At 37.8% G+C, this 16,244-nt stretch overlaps 1 long non-coding RNA gene across 6 annotated transcripts in view; it reads left to right on the top strand.

Moving 5' to 3' along the window:
- LOC146768293 (uncharacterized) overlaps nucleotides 1-16,244 on the top strand; it is a 143,569-nt gene that overhangs the window by 21,378 nt on the left and 105,947 nt on the right. For 5 of the 6 annotated variants that reach the window (XR_014952749.1, XR_014952746.1, XR_014952745.1 and 2 more), the window contains one exon: nucleotides 683-16,244. This exon is cut by the window's right edge. This is a non-coding gene — a long non-coding RNA (uncharacterized LOC146768293). The remainder of the gene's footprint in view (nucleotides 1-682) is intronic. The other variant, XR_014952747.1, reaches the window with a different exon arrangement.

Raw genomic sequence — 16,244 nt, 5'->3', positions numbered from 1 at the left:
CAAGTGGAAAATCATGAAAGTCTTCTATATGTCAATGTTACCTGTAGTACATAATTTCCTCAAAGGATTTATGATTATGCTGGGGTTGTAAAGAGGGGGATCTTTTACTGGGATTCTATGGACAATGTTGTGCAGCACTTTTAGAAAAGAGGAAAAAGGATCATCCCATTGGGTTTACTCCACTATGCTTTCTATAAATGTACCTGCAGATAGTTAATCATAGATATGTATTGTTTTAAAACAATATATAATACATGTACTGAAAAATGCTTTTTCTTAACTATATTCTGTGACATTTAATTTAGAAACAATTTCAGCATAATTATTACAGATGTTTAAAGTATATCCCTTGTAAAATTGAGAACAGATACAAAAAAATGAAGTTAAGTGCTGCTATTACATTTTCCATTTGGTTGAAACTTAGCTGTGTGCATTACTCCCATGGGAGCACAGTAAATGGAGTGGAATTTTCATTTCATTTGTTATGAAAGACAGTCAGTTCCTCAGATACTTCTCAGTCTACAATGTCTTTTGTTTACCAGTTGGAGCGACTTCATTTCAAGAAATAGTATATTTCTTTTGTACTGTGCAATGCAAAATCATACTTGAGGTCAAACACACCACTGCTGAAATTATGTTTCTCTTAAAATCCATTGTCATAATGAATCTCTTTCTCCCACAGGGTTTTAAACAAAAGCTTGAAAACATTTGTGCCCTGAAAGTTGAGGAATTTCCCTACCTGGCTTTTGGCATGACAACCTCAATTCCAAAAACAACTCTGCATTAGCAGGGTGAGCATTTGTCGTTTTTTCGTGAGGTTTTAAGTTAAAGTCTGAAGTTAAATGAGAATCTTGTTGCATTGGGAAGAAATGGTGGCAGTTGCAGAATTTATTACCTTCCTTCCTCCAAGTGGTACATAACCTCTATAAAATGGATTCACACTCCAACTACCTTTGTTTGCTCTAATAGCTCAGATGAAGAGGCATTGTATAAATGCTGTACCATTGCAGGAACAAAGCACTTTCCAGAGACAATCTGATTCTGTACTAATGGAAAAGTTCTCCAAATTCAATGGGAAACCTTTATGAAAGGTTGTTTTGTAACCACTCTTTTAACTGAGCAGAGGATTTTATCTCTTCTGTGGAAGGGCTCCAAAGATTTTTTAAAAGGAATGAATTCTGCATAAAATTCTTAACCCTTGGTTAATGCTTTTATCCCAGTGGAACGTCATTGTCTTCAGTGGAGTTATTTGTATTTATTTTGTGATAGGGATAATGTCCTCAGAAACCTTTCATTTCTGTTCAAGGTGATCAGTTACCTCTTACCTGCAGGGCTTTTCCCTAGGGTGTGGAGAAAAGGAGAAGGAGAGGACATTAGTAACTGTCTTTCACACTTGCAGTATTAAGATATAATTCTCTTGAGAATATAAAAGAAACATGTTCTGCATGTCTGTCTCAGAAAATAATAACTTCCTCTGCCTGGCTGACTGTGACCTGTCAGGTACCTGCCTGGTAAAATAACAAGAAAGGACTGATGGGCCTGGATAGATAGACAAACAGACTGCCATGATGGCATTTTGATTGCCTTGAAATATAGACATTTATTTATATTTTGTGTAGAGATTCTCTGGATGCAAAATTAAAATAATTTGGCTGATGCCTCTTTGGTGTTCTGTCATGTCAGTGGTCTTAGTTTTTAATGTGAGTGAGAAAGATTGTGATCATAGGAAATGGATGCGGCTTGCCAGAATTTCACACTGTCCATCTGACAGCCAGTGCAAGAGAGTTTACTGTCTTGCAATGTGCTTTTTTGGCTCAGGTTTTTTTCTGACCTTTCCCATCATTTTCCTTGTAAAGAATAATTTAACAAGCTGAAATCAATGGGAGCAAAGGGACGAAATGGGCTGCAAGGCAACTCAGTGGTTCCTGTGTAGGACTCCTGAATGAACAATTTGCAAACTGTGTGCTTTTAAAGCAACTCTCCCTTTCTGCATTTGCTCTCTTTCTATGCCTTAACCTCACAGGAGGCACCACAAGCTGGGCAAAATAACAAATCTTACAGCACAGAGTGGTGTAATTCTGGGGTGTGATAAAGATGATGATGGTGTGCACTACCTTAGTATCCTGGAAACTACCTGCTGTCTCCTTTTCCCTACAGCTCTCCTGCTATTCTTCCATATGACAAAGGATCCTTCATAGGGATTGCTCTGTGTTCTGCTGACCATTAGCATCTAAGGGAAGCTGTGGGGATGGGGGAGGGAAAGGGATGAGCTTAAAAGGACATTTGTTCTGGGACAGTTGATTCACATGTGAAGAAGATAAAGGGAGGACAAATGGCAGAACTGTTGTGACCCAGGTGTGGCAGTTATTGTTGAGGATTCAAAATATGCTTCTATTGAGAATCCATAAATTAACATGCTTCTCACTGAGAAACAGCACTCATGATGGAGGCAATTGATTAGAGAAACTTTATTTCATATGGATGCCCTGGGCAAGATGCCCTTTAAAGAGGGATTTCTGAAGCATGAACCCAGGCTCCTGTTACTGTAAACATCTTCCAGTGCTTTATTGTGAGGACTAATGACAGCATGATAATGTGAGGCAAATAAAAATATTTGTCAAATAATTTTAAAATGTTTTGTTTGAATGTGGGAACTGAGAAAAAGCTAGGAAAAATAGTAAAGTGTTAAGAAATTGTGACCTCATAGGAAAGATAAAGAGAATGTGGCTTGTTTCCTACTAGCTCCTTAGGTATTTCTAGCTATTTATATAGACTATATAATAAGATGCAATGCTTAGTCTTTCTTACTGCTTATGAGAGGGAGAAATTAACCTGTGTTTATACAGTGGAAACTAATAAGCTTCCATTTAGTTCTGATAGCAGGAAAGAAAACTTTCTACCTGTTAGCCTGATGAAGCATTTGGGCTACATGGGGAGTGCTTAGTGGATGCCAAAAAAATTAAGGATCGGGTCAGACAAATATTCTCTGTGTGCTGGATGCTCCCTCAGAGCAGGTTGTGGCTTGGGTCATGGTTGAAAGCTTTTCCATTTCACTGAGTCTTCCTTTGCCATCTTCTTTGCTAGCTTGAAGTGGTTAAATTATACTTACTTGACAGCTGTGGCTTTTAGCTTCCATAACAATTTGGCTGAAGGCAGAAAGAGCTGTGTAGAAAGTCTTATAGACAAGACACATGAAATTAATTCAAACCACAAAACCTGAATAATGAAGCAGAGTCTCAAGAACAAACTTCTCCATCTGAACTGCTGTTTTGTTTGGGATACACTTCTGCCAGATAAAACATAATTAGTGACATTTTCCTCACAAAGTTAAGTAAAAAACCAGGGTCTGTGTAACATTTTTTTTCCTTTCCAATAAAATTTAGATGAAATTTGGATTATTCTACTCTTTCTCTGTATCCAACTAATTGGGCTATCTTACTTGTTTGCCAGATGGTGAAAAAGAGGCAGATTGTGTGCTTAAACTCATCCATTAAAAAAAAAAAAACAAAAAAACCCAAACAAAAAAACATAGAATGAGAAAGAAGAGAAAGAGCATTATCTGGTCTCTCATGAAGATAAAGTAATATAAAAAAATGCCACTTGCCTGTTAGTTTTGAAAGGTAAGTGCCTCACACCTTCCTGGCAGATAAAGTTTGATAATGAGTTCTATCTAAGGTGCCTTTGGCAAGACTGCCTTGGAAAGATTATCCCCATGTATCAGATGGTCTGTACATTCAATGTTGTGCAGATCCCTGGGGCATGGAGTTGGACACCTGGGAATGCCTGTCAGTATGTGCATTGCCCATGATGGCAGAAGAAGGAGTGGGAGAGGCAGGAATGTGGCAAAAAAAGAACATAAGTCTGTGCAGAGGCTTCAGGTAACTCAGTGGAGTTTGGATAAAAAACTGAAGGAGGAAAATTGCCAGGTCTCTGGAAGCAAAACAACATTTTGAAGAGGCTGCTGGGATACAGTCTGACATGAGTAAATTGCAAGCTGAGATAAATATGCCTGGAACTATCAAAAAGAGTGCTGTACAACATGCACAAGGTATGATTAGCCATCCATTACAATTCATGACAGTCCTGCTGGTGTAAATAGAGGAACAGCAAGAAGGGCATACTGCTTTTACAGTCAGTCTTATTATGGGGAGCAAAATGTAAGTGAATGCTTATTTAGTAATTTTAGCCTCTGTCTATGTTTAAAAATACAATGGTTTCCTACAGTGTTGGCAATAAGGCAATACTTATTAAGGAAAATACAAGTGGCTTTTGTTCACAATGTTGAAAACAGCAAGAGACTATAGTTCATACCTTGATTCGAAATGCCTGTGCCCTGACAGGGCCAGATTAAACAGATGAACTTTTAGAGCAGCATATAAAGCTTGTACTGTTTACACAAAATATGGCAATTTATTAGAGAGAGCATCATTTAGGTGTAAGTATCTAGAAAATTATTTGGATTAAAATGATGACTTCCACAGCTTTGTAATCAAGAGCAAATGGACTCACAAAAACAAATTACAGAAAAGTATTCTATTGTTTCATTATATGCCTAGAAGATCATAGCCTACTCTTCACCACAGTGTAGGTTATGGTGGAAGGAAAATCTTGGGAATTGTTGCTGCAAAAGTGAGTGCTGGAAAAAAATTAATGGAGTAGAAAAAGCATTAATTGTCATAATTTTTCAGACTGAAATACATTTCTGCCCAGACCTGATACCAACTAGACTGAGTTATTCATGCACAATTGTAGTGTTTTAAATGATCAGTCCTGCAGATTCATTTCAGTACAAAAAGACCCAAATCCCACAGTGCAGCAAAGTTGGGAGCAGGTCTTGTTGCAATCCCTTGGCAGGGGACCGAGAAGATAATTTCATTTCATTGCTCTATAGAAGTGTCTCTTGTTTACTACCTCTCTTAAGTACCCAAATCTGTGCTTCAAGCAGGAACTTCAGTTGCTGTGCTCAGCCAGATTACATAATGTTCTTTGTTGTGAATGCCAGCAGTTCTGCTGATGGCCAGCAGGACAAATCCAAAGTGAGGATCAATGATGGCAGACTAGGAGTCATACGACTTCAGGAAAATGGAGCCAGATTGCTGGTGGGCTGCAGATTGCCGAATTGTTACTGAAAGTTGTTAAGAAAGTTCAAATGTTCAGCAAATAAATCACTGTCTGGAAAATCCTCTTGTTTTGTATTGTTGCTTGTAGAGAATGAAAGGAATCTGAGATAATCTAGACCCAGTGCCTTATAAAGATTATAAATATGCTGCTGCCAGATGAAGGGAAGGTTTTTCAGGTTCCCTCTGGTACAGCAACCAGATACTCCGGTCTCTAGACAGAGCAACTTATTTTTTATGCTAACAACTTGGGGATGTTTATTTTTCTATTTCATGCAGTAGTTAAATATGAAGAATAATGAAGATTATAATTTGTATGGGAAAAATATAGTAAATAATTTTTCTCTTAATTTATGGAAATCCAGATTATCTTAATTTTTTTCCGATTTGATGCCTACAAATCTCAGGCTATGTATTACATTTGGTGCAGTCTCTTATCTTTTGCTTGACCCTTTGTGGTTGGAAATCATTGCCTAGAACAAATATTAGGAATTTAAGCTTATTTTGCACTAGAAGAGTGATATTTTGGGAGCAGTGGATATAAAAACCACCTGATTTCCAAAGGTTTAAGGAATTCTCAGGGTTTTGGGATCACTCCAGTATGTGTACAGTGAGCCATCAGTGAAGTAGCTATCACTTCATTTTATGCAAGTGCAGGTGAGATGCACGTCCTTGCCCCTCAGGAGCTGATACGGGGAGCTCTCAACTCTGGCAGAACTACTTTTACGTTATTTGAGTGGCTGAGTGCCTTACCATGTTTATCCCATGTTTTAAATATCTAATGCTTCACGAGTCTCCTTCAGTCTAGTTCATGGAGCTGAAACTCGAATAGCAGGATAAGTGAAATCCAAATATAGTCTCTTTTTGACCTTTCCAATACAGTTATATGAAGCACTGGAAAAAGCAATGAGGACTGACACAGTTCTCTTGCTTTGTCATATGGCTGTCCTTAGTCATCTTGCCATGTCAGTGCCAGTCAGCCACTGTAGGTGCTACTGTAGCCTGTCTTAACACTCTAATCCTGAAATAAGATTTGCCATATGTTGCCTTTCCTTTAAATAGCAGCCATTCATAAATGTAAGGCATATTTTTCTCAGCTCACAAAATTCAGTGCTGGCTGAGATGATATTTATATCTATGGCCCTTCTGAGAATTGTTGTCTTTATTTTAAGCAAAACTTTGCAACATGAACACATTGCCATTTACTTCCTAGGGCAGGATGCTGACTTTTTTCTTCAGTGCCCTGTCTCTGTTTAGTGCAACTTTATATTTAGGAGAGTTGAGCTCTAAGGAATCTCATGGCAATTTCACCATCAGCCTGTGAAAACAAATTTTCTACTTTGCAAGACAGGGTCCTGCTTCCTCCTCTGTAAAATGGTGTTGCCGATGAAATGCTGACTTTGTGGGCCAGACCCATGGTGGTCTCTAGTGGAGGGAATGAATTCTCTGGTAAGCATGGATTTCTCAGGGCATCCATGCAATGGTTTTAACTGTAGCTGTCTGGTGTTGTTGGTGATTGTTTTGTTGCAAGGGCTATGGGATTCAAGTTACAAATAAAATAAGTCAAGTTTGCTCTGTTATAATTGTAGCCCAGGTAACAGGGTTGCAAACAGCATGCATGCCTGCACTTCTGTCTTTTAACAGTCTGGGGAGTCCTGGAACTCCTTGGTTAGTCCCCTGTGCAGGGGAGGTAATGCACGGGTCTGGGATACTAAAATTATTTGAAACTTACTCATTGACTGAACTACTAGATGTCTTCACAGCTAAGTACTTGGAGTAATATTTGACCAAATACTTGGGGCTTTCCAAGTGGACATTTCAGACTTTCCTGAATATTTTCCCTAGGTAGTATTTCTGTGTTTCTTTACTTAAATACAATTATTAACATACTGAGTGAAGAAACTGGGTGTTCCAGTGACACCCAGGTGGTTCCTGCTGCAAAACGGACCAAATTGCATTTATAGGATGCTTGTGAATCAGTAGAAGCTGTTTCTACAGATGCAGAAATAGTCATGAAGTGCAATATTTTTTTTAGGTGGGTAAGATGGGTAGGGAGTATTTTCTATGAAATTTGAGACAATAGCAAGGGATCATTCATGTACTGAAGGGGTTGTCTAAGCCATGGAGCAGCTTTTAGGAGAAAGGTTTTTCACACAAAGGGTGATAAAGTACTGGAATTGTCTGCCTGGGGAGGTGGTGAAGTCACCATCCCCGGAAGTGTTAAAAAAAACCTGGATGTGGCACTCAGTGCCATGGTTTAGTTGAGATGTCAGGGAACAGGTTGGACTTGATCTTGAAGGTTTCTTCCAATGTTGTGATTCTGTGATTCTGTGGATAGAAGGAATCTGCAGAGCCACAACCTGGAGAGTCTCATCTGATCCAGGTGGAGATGTCACTTGCAACAGATTCCAATCACTGAGACTCCCATGGCTGTCCAAAGCAACTGACCAGCACCTTTGACAAATTCAAATCTCCAGGTGTGGGTTATCCTATGCCAGTAGTAAACTATTTTTTTCTTCTAATGAAACTATGGGAATATGAGTAACAATTTATTCTTTTTCTGTGTCCTTAGATTTCTTAAATTTGCGTCAAATCCACAGTTGACAAATTTGGGATTATTTTGTCATCCTCTGTTCTTCAAGAAAATTTTAACCTATTTTTCATCAGCTTCAAAGTAGCACTGAATTGTTTAAAGCTTCAGGTAGTGAGTAATTTAAGGAGCAAGAGTGTAGAAATATCTCAGAGAAGAGAGAAGATACAATAAGAAGATAAAATAGTCACTGTTTATAGAAATGCTTGTTTAAGTATTCAGATATACAGGTGGCTTCATAAAAAGCATGAAGAATATGAACCCACTTCTTAAGTACAATTATCGTGCTCATTGTTGCAGAGGTAAACATGAGTACCTAGAGATAAAAAAGAAATTCTCATATCTACAATGAATTTTGTATCCAGACTCTAAGGTATCTATTTCATGGTTTTTGTGAAGGGACTTTTTTATTTAATTTATTACAATATTAGTTTTTAAAATTTCTAAATACATCTATCTCTGTCCACTTTTAAGATCTTCTATATCTTCCTTATATTCTCAGAGTTTAGCAAACTCTGCATAATTTTAACTAAAGCCCTACCATTCAAGACAATTTAGGGTATATTTTAATTTTGGTTTAAACATTGCTTCCATTTGTCCCAATTTAAAATTATAGCTACTAAACATTAATTATTTCTAATGACTCTAAAAATGACAGAATTAATCATTACAATGGAGATTGGCAAAGTTTTTGGAAGCAGCAATGTGGAAAGTTAGACACCTGAGTTTTAGATGGAGAATCCCTGGGTAATATACAATCCCATGTTGCTACTCTTCTCCTATGATTTGCTATTCTTCAGCAAAAAAGGGTTCCTTTATGTTTTTGGCTTTTACTAATCTAAGGTGAATTCACAAGGACAGGAAGAGAGACTCAGAAAAGGCTTAGATTTTGCTTTAATGTTCAAAGCTATAAGCTCCTCAAACGGGGTACAGTGTCTTCAGCTAGAGTAGTCAAGGACTTTATGTAGGGGTAGGAGGTTGGGGCAGGACTGGGCTGGAAACTGTAAATCCTGTTTCTGTGTTTTTTCTTATTGTTCTTGTAGTCAGTTGAGACTCTTTCTATAATGTTCGGATAATAACATGTTCCTCCAAATTGTACACTTATCTTATTCTGTTTACCGAAGTCCTTCTAACAATAGCATTTGAAATAAATTGCAAAGAGATTAGGGTATTTTTAGAATGCTTTTCTATGTGAATTGTTTGTAGACAGACTCCCAGCATTCCTGCACAGCAATCATCAAGCAAATGTGCACTAGAATTGATAGGTATAGACTATAATTTTTAAATCTTTTTTAGTATTTTTTAACCATATCCAATCTCTGCTATGATTTAAAATTAATCCCTATTTGCATAATTTTATAAGGTAGGTTTTTCTCCATAATGGGAATATCTAACTTTTGGAAGAGTACAAACTGATAATCTAAACCAAAGCATCTGCACACTGGTTTAAATATAAGAAATACACATTTTTCATTCCTGAAATTTTGGATAGGTATGTAGTTATAAAAAGATCATGCAGTTTTCAACCAGATCTTTTTTTTTCTTTTTTTGGTGGGAAAATATTTATATTAATCAAATATTTTTACAAGTGCTATGGCTGCTTCAGTGTTGGTAACTACCTGAGACAAGAAGTCTTTTCTTATCTGGTAAAGATGGCATCTTACCAAAGAAACCAGAAGCATATCAACATTTTTTCTTGGAATCCTTTCATCATGAGGCTGGAATCAAAAATTGCTGCAGGTGCTACCTTTGTCAGTGGAAGGGGTTTCCTTTCTTTCAGCTAGTCCTGCTGAACAGTTTACTGGTAGTGTAAGCTGCATCATTTAATGTTCAGACTAGTCAGGCATTGACTCAGGGAGAGCCAAAATGATCAAATCTATGGAGCTGATGTCTCACATGGGACATATTAGTTGCAACTTTTCAAATACAGGAATTTTTATTAAGTACTATCTCTTTTTAGTAATTCCTTAGAGATACTTATTCTGTAGTATAACCTTATTAACATAGAGTAAAATTGTCTAACTCTGTATAAAACACAAGGACAAGGAAAAAGAAATATCATAGTTCCTACATGTAGTTTTGCCTCTTCTAAAATGTTTTTCTTCCTTTCATGTGGAATCTCAAATCTCTCCTTTTTTAGTCTTCTGAAAAGAGCCTATAAATATGAGGAAAAGGAATTCAGAATAGGAAAACAGTAGTATTGCTCAGACCAAATGATCTGTTTTGAATATAAATTAATGCTGGATGCTTTGGAAAGAGTCTATAAACTGGACCAGTATATGATAACTCATTAATGTGTTCTACTATTCATTTTAGCTCCAGATCCAGATATATTTCATTTTGTTACATGCTATACTATCTCTGCTCTGATATGTGGTATCTGATATTTTGAAAAGGAATGCATCCCCAACCCAATAATACTGCGTGGAATGGTCCATTAGGACTTCAGGTTCAATATCTTTTAATATTTTTCTTTCACTTGAAGTGGATTTTTTTTTGGGTTGGTTATAAATGAGTATTTTGAAATTAGGATCTAAGATAGAAGTATTCTTAAATATGAGGGTGTCTGTTGATGGATTCACTGTTTCCTCTGCGCCACTGTCATAGACATGAGGTGTTTTTTGAGCCTTCAGTTTGACTATATGGTTATCTAGCAGTGCATTGATTTATTGCTTGCAGCCCTGGGCAAAGCATTCCCCCAGACTTGGTCTTCATTCTATTATGCCAGTTCTAGTTACTTATTTATTTTAAAATCATTAGTGTTTGAAAAGTGCTTGGAAGGATGGAGTGCTATGAACTGAAATTGAGAGGCAAGCAAGGGCACTGTTGGTAGTGTGCAAATGCTCTGCTACGTGTGACAGGAGTGCTTACGTGTGTGGTATAACTTAGTGGTGTCCACATTGCTCTGAGTCTCATGCTGATTTGCCTTTGCATGTTTCTGCACAGCTCAGCAAAAGCATCCTGTGAAGGGGGGAGTCCACACCTTTCTTACTCCATCAGTTAAAAAGACTGGAAAATGCTGCATCTACTAGCTGTATCTGTGTTCAAAAGATGAGATTTCTGCTGCTGGTAGTGCAATTCCCACAGAAAGGCTATCCTATGGGAGTGTCTTTTTCTAATTACTTGATGTGACAGTTACATATACTTCATTACTTTTTATAAAGGATTTTGGTAAATAACAATTATAAACTCAATAGTCTCATTATTCTAAATGGAGCAGATAAGTGCATATTTCTTCTGACAAGGATGCATGTAGTAAATGACTGATAAATGGAGTTTAGGAAAGGTTTTGGTTGAGATATTTCATAGTAATTAGTCTACTCAAGAAAATAATTCACTCAGTTGTATTGATGGGAAATTGGAAGCTTCCATTCTATTAATCTATTATGCAATGCACTTTTAGGCATGTTGATTGTGATATTTTGCTTTGAGTGTTTTCTCTAAGCATCTATGATTAAATTGTGCAGTAATGGGCTTAATGACAGCCATTGAAAGAGATGACCTTTTGCAGGCCAGTAAACAGAATGTTTTAACAATCTGGGTCTCTCGACTCTTGCAAAATTAGCAGAAACTGGCTCATGCAGCCTACATGAGTAAGGGCATGTGTAAAAAATAGGGGGCATAAAGTCTCTCCTGAAATATGAATCTCTCTTTTCTTGAACTGTGCTGGATTTTAATGGCTTTGGATGGGCCCGAAGGACTGTCTTCTCATATTTTGATAATTCTGCATCCTTTTAAAACATGCCACAGCATCACCTCTGGGAAGTGTAAAGTCATGTCTAATCAAAGAATAGACACACAGTAAACAGGAGTGATAAAGAATTTTGCAAAATATCTAGCCAGCAGGGAGCCATCTGTTGACAAGGATGGAAAATATTTTTTGAGGGGAAAATAGTAGAGAGACTGTTTGAACAAACAGACATAGGGAGTGGTCAGTAGTAGATGTAATCCCATTTCCTTCCATTATCTGTCACATATGGAAACATTCCTTTACCACATATTGTGAACACCTCCCTCTAGGTCCAGGATGTAGATACATTGGCCTTGCTTTTAAGGCTGAGTCTTTTTGTTGATTTAAAATGATAGTATTTATATAGGCTTTGCATGAATGGAAAATTTAGGCTTCAGTAAAAAAAAATATTCTTGAATTTACATGCAGGCCTGCCATTTAATTTAATGGGATTACTGAAAATGGTTTATACTGGGAATGACATGCATGAAGCAGAAACAAAAATGCATATTTACACTGAGGCAAGTGGTTTTCTATCTTAGCTTTCTTTCATGGGTACATGTGGAGGTTAAAGTCTCTTCTGTGGTTCAGTGGAGCATTTGGACTTAGTATGGTATGACAAGTGGAATGTGGACATGGCCTGGAAATCTAGATTTGGTGCTTTACCCCACAGCTGACAGTCTAACATAAACCCAGCTAGCCCACCAGTCTGACTCCGTCCACTCACACTTCAGAATTGTGTGGATGATACAGTCAGCCTCTTGCCTCCTTTGGTGAGGCTGTTCATTAGTGTAGGACGGGGCTGCAGAGTTATGAGCTCAGGCTGTCAAGAGACTGAATGTCTCACTATGACAACTGAGAAGTTGAACATGTGAGAAGATTTTGCAAAATTGGGAAAATTAATATAAATAATTGATAGTAACCAGAATAACCCTGCCCTGGTTTTATTCCTAATAGATTGCTGTGTCCCAGAGGAGGGGGAAAAGGGAGGGTCACCAGTTCCATGGGAGACAACCCATGGCAGGATGTTGGATGCTGGACACTGGGGAGTGCTGACCTCTGGGAGTGCCATGGAAAGTGTTCCAAATTCACTCCTTGGGGGCAGAAGGCAGGGAAAGAGAGCTATGCCTATCTCTGGAAGCAGATGTTTAAGTTTAAATGCCTGACTTGAATGACAGAGCAAAGTTCATGCCAAGCTTGGAATTCCTGGTGGAGGAGATTCATGGAGCAAGAAGGCAGCAAAAGCTGAAGCTGCAGACACAACCTGGATGTGCTGTATGAGCAAGTACTGCTAAAGGCACAGCCAAAACAAAGGCTCACAAATGTGCTAAATTTTCATAAACACCTTGGTGCATTCATCTTGCACAGATGTGCTCTTCAGTGGTGTTATTATGCAAAATCACTTTACCATAAGATAAATAAACAACGACCTTTATTCCTAAAATTTGAATATTGCTGACCTTCTCTGCAAGTGTATGTGCTTGTTTAAAGGATTGGCTTTGTTCTTCCCAATCCAGACACAGCAACATTGTTATGTAACTACATTTATACACAAAATTTCTTGACATGGAACAGATATATTTTTAACAAAGTGATGGAAAGGTCTCCAAAGCCTTAATGGATTGTGAGAACCTAGATAACTCAAACTATAACTCATAGACTGTGGACATTTGTCCCTGAGTAAGTTATTAAATAATGTTAAATATTCCTAGGGAAAAAAAAAATCAGTCTTCCATAATGTGTGAGCAGACTGCATGTGTTTTAGTCTGAGAAACTTGTAATTTTTGGGTGCTGGGAAAATAATTCTAAATGACAGAAAAGGAAGTATTTTTCATTAAAATTTGGAGACTTTTTCCTTTCTAATTACATTTATAAAATTAGATATTTGAATTTTTAGTCAATTTTTTAATACAGTTTTGTTTAGATCATTCTAGGGAAATAAAATCAGGGTTTTTCAAGTGCAATCACCTAGAGAAAGTCTGTTTGCCTGAAAGCGAACTAAATTCAGTAATGAATAATCTATGTGGTTTGCAGGATCCTTAGAATCATCATATCTTTGATTCGAGATAATCATGTCTGGCAGTGAAAGTCAGAGTGCCAGCAAGCTTTAAAACTGCATCTTCTAAACTCCCTTTGCTTCTCCCTTGCTCGGGGAAGATGAATTGTGGTGGGGAGAGGGTCTTGCTCTCCAGACCCTCACACATCTCAGTCTCTGGAATTCTTTCTGGGAGTACCGCTGGATGGCAGCATTTTTCCGTGCAACTCTGCAGAGAGGCAGGCAGGGAGAGGATCATTAAAAGGAAAAAACGATTAAAAAAAAAAAAAAATAAAGACAGCCAGGAAGGAAGAAGAAGCCACGTTGAAGGTTGTTACTTTGAAGACCAGCATGCATCGCTGCTTCAGTGTAACTTATGCAAATCTCCAGTATTTGCCTCTCTTTTAATTCCCTGGCAGATAGGATACATAAATTGAAATGAGGAATTCAAAGGAAAGATCTGACTTTTTTTTTTATTTTTCCTCCTTTGGTACTTTTCTACTTACAGGGATATATTCTAAAGTGGGAAGCTGGCTCCTGTCTCTAAGAAGATGAGCAGTATTTGTGAGTTTTCTCCATTCTCTTTCTTTGCCATTAGAGCAAATATTTCTTTTGGCTGTTTAGGCTTGTGCTTCAGAAAGCAAGTGGACTTGCTTGTCTTATGGTTTGCCCAGGCACCTATTTGCACGACATCCAAACAAGCAACTGAGTTGATTTCCATCAGCTCTTGGGCTTACCTTGTGAATGATGTGATACTTTCTCTCCCACTCTTGGCACATGTGGAGGGCATGATGATCCTCTTCTTTCTTTCTCGCTGCTTTGGGAACAAATATCTTCACTATGTCCTGCTTCCAACATCCCCTTGTGTATATCACAAGCTGTTACCAAAGATGACCCAAACCCCTGACTTTGGGTCCATGGCAGCAGTTCCTCTGTGGTTGATTCCTGGCTTGGCTTCCAAAGCTGACCCAGCTTCTGCCCAGCTGTGTTTAGCTTTTCTGTAAGCTCCTCATCAGGTTATGAGTTGGAAGGCAGCATAGAAACTAGGACAGAGCTCAAGCTAGTAAGCTTAACAACGGATCAGGAAAATAGCCTTTCATAAACTCTGTGGTATTATATTCCACTGAAGATTTATGGAGAGAGATATATGTAACCTACTGTTGTGTCTGTTATATATATATGTATATACACACACACACACACACCTATCATCATCTATCTATCTATCTATCTATCTATCTATCTATCTATCTATCTATCTATCTATCATCATCTATCTATCTCTCTATCTTTGTATAACTCAAAAACAATGGATCACATATTCATTGCCAACCAGGCAATGGGAAAATAAATAACCTCATGAGGAGTTAGCAAAGTTTCATGCTTTAGATGTTATTTATATATTTTATATATTTTATATATATACACATATATTTTTTTTTCTGTATCTTCTTGTAGTTAGGAAGATGACATTTCTATTAGTCCAGAGGGGAAAAAAAGCAACAGTCAGATCAGTTCTGCTGGCCATGATACAAAGTAGAAATGGCTGTCCTTAATTATGGGTAAGTATTTCAGTATATATGATCTTCTCTAGCTTAAGCCCAAGCTAACTTGCTCACAGATGCTTGGAGCAGAATTCACTTACTTCTTTTTCGAGAGCTAGATCTCATGGTCAGTATTACAGAAAGGGCTCTTGCACTGTTTCAAGGCTTGTTGTTTTGCTTTTACTGTAGCTCTACCCATCCCTCACCGTGGCTTATGCTTGAAAAAAATTTGATGCTAGATAATGTGGTTTCATTTGGGAAAGCTTAGTGGTTTAGAGGAATGTCACTGTTTACTTCTTCAAGGGGTATTGAAAGGTCAGAGAGGGGAAATAAATTGTCCTTCCATGCAAAAATTTTAATTTGATTTTTATTAATTTTACTGTGTTCCTGTAAGTTAGATTTACATAGCTGGTCTCAGATACTGCAAGTGTACACTACTGATTAGTGTCTGCCAAATTCTCACTCCTTTGCCATCTCAGAAAGGCTCTGTTTCTTCATCACAGATACCTATCCTAATTTTAAACAAAGCTTTGCATATATTACTGGTTTCCAATTTATGCTACTTTGTCTCTTATGGTGGACTGCTGCTAGCATTATTGCTGAGCATTTAAGACTGTCAGCTTAGATTCTTTAACACCTTTTGTTTTCTCCTTCTCATCCTCTGGCATGTATTTGGACTCATTTCTTTTCTGGTCTCCTTGACCTTACCTCCAAAGATATTCTTGTTGAGCTAGCCAGATGTTATTCTGCTCTGGCCTTATCTGGGCAGCTCTAGAATCACAAATAGCAGAGTGAGGTTGTGCTGCAAATACTCTTGACAGAACACCTTTTGATTCTTAGTATGAAAGAAGGTATAGGTAGCATATGAGTATGGGTATCAGCTGTAAAAGGAAAAGCCCTACAAAGCATTTCAGGTTTTTTAAACACAAAGAACAGCCTGGGTATTTTTAATTTTTTTTTTTAAATTTTTAAATATTTTAATAGAAATGTCCTTTGAGAATAGGGAGGCCTTTGAATGATGTGTTTGCTGTGCTGCTCAACAGCAATAGTGAGAGCTGGATGACACTGTTGGTGGCCATCAGCTCTTAAAGCAAATACCACGTGTGAGGCTGTTCCTGTGCCACAATATACCCCAACTATTGCATGGCTTGATTTGCTTTCTGAGACACCAACCAGCTGATTTCTGAGGGAAGCAAAGAGAAGCTGACAAGCCTGGGGCATTAAGGCA

Source organism: Lonchura striata, chromosome 2 (genome assembly GCF_050655825.1).
Source record: "Lonchura striata isolate lonStrDom1 chromosome 2, ASM5065582v1, whole genome shotgun sequence".
NCBI lineage: Eukaryota > Metazoa > Chordata > Aves > Passeriformes > Estrildidae > Lonchura > Lonchura striata.
Note: the sequence above shows the minus strand (reverse complement) of the source record. Positions and strands in the feature narration are given on the sequence as shown.